This window comes from Plasmopara halstedii (assembly GCF_900000015.1).
Source record: "Plasmopara halstedii genome assembly, contig: Scaffold_208, whole genome shotgun sequence".
In the NCBI taxonomy this organism is placed as follows: Eukaryota; Oomycota; class Peronosporomycetes; order Peronosporales; family Peronosporaceae; genus Plasmopara; species Plasmopara halstedii.
The window spans coordinates 509,462-510,873 of NW_020187129.1; positions in this window are offsets into that span (position 1 = coordinate 509,462).

The window sequence follows — 1,412 nt, forward strand, 5'->3', positions numbered from 1 at the left end:
CTCGATCGGTACGCCTCCACATCATCGGGCCCCCGGTCATTACGGAACATTAGCTTGCCGAAGGAAAAGCTCATCGAGCTTGTTTCTTATTTCCACAAAAAATTCTGTTGGAAGCTTATCGCACTCGCCTGCGTGCTCAGCGAGATGGATCTCGTGTACCCGCAATGCAGTCAATACCTGTAGTGCTCACCCCTGGCGAAAGTGCTACAGATGACGAAGCGCTCTTTGAGCGATGGATGCAACGGCACCGGAAACTTTCCTCACTGTATAGCTTACAGTTGAGCCACAAGAAAATGGACGTGCGAGTGGAGCGACACCTCCCATTCGAGTTTGCCAAACTCAAGGCACGCCGTCGACTTCCTTCAGATTGTCGCCCTGCGACGTATGGGTCAACTCCTAACGCTCCCGCGAGCTCTGTGTTTGCGACCGCAAGAGCTCAGGACCACTGCTTGAGCTCAGCTCCTGGCCCTTCTACCTTCCTGGCTATTGCCGAGAAGCGCGGAACGCTCTGATCGTTCGGATCAAAAGCGTCCACGGCGTCTGGGCAATCTTGCCGAAGTGGCGTCTCAAACTCCCACGAGTTTTTGGAGTCGGGATATCCCCGTCACTTCACCAGATGTTGGGTTTGACCCTGGTGACGACGTCGTCTCACTAGACGTTTCACGTGATAGTGGACATCACCGTTCTCATCGAGAAGAGTCGGTGGTGGGCGGTGCAGACCGGGTCGACCGCCTTCCGGTGACTTGTGATGCTCTTCGAGCCCTTGAGGACAAGGCCCTTCGTGATCGGAGCTCCGCTGAGCGTCATGCTGAAGTGGTATTTTGCTGCGCGGACGCTCTTGATGATTTGAAGCACGTCGTGCGCCGGCTGCTCCAGCTTGAAGACTACCATGCTCTGTCGAAGCGATTCCTAGCCGTGGAGCAGGCGAATGCGTCGCCGCATGCGACGGTGGAGCGCTTGGTGCCATTGAATATGGTTGTTGCACTCCATGCTCAGAACCAGTTGCTAGTTTAGCTTCTGGGTGGCTTAGGTCCCGTGGGATTGCTCCGGTGTCAACGCTTCTGACGCTTCTGCGTTCACTTGCGCTGGATCCCGGTACGGCTTGAGCAAGCCCACGTTAAAACACCGTGTGGGTGCGCATCCGTTTTGGAAGGTTCAGCGTATACGCTAGGCCCACCCTTAAACGGTTCGATAAACCGTGGACGAAGCTTTGTTCTGGAGATAGCAGAGGCTGCATGTGTAGGCAGGTTTTTAGAATTTTTATAAAACCAGGTCCCCGAGTGCATACTTCATCGCAAGTAGCTCCTTGTCGTGAACTGGGTAGGTCTTTTCTGAAGCTTTAAGCTGTCGAGATCCGAACGCGATCACCCGATCTCGCCCCTCGGCGTCTGCTTGCAGCAGTGCACAGCCGA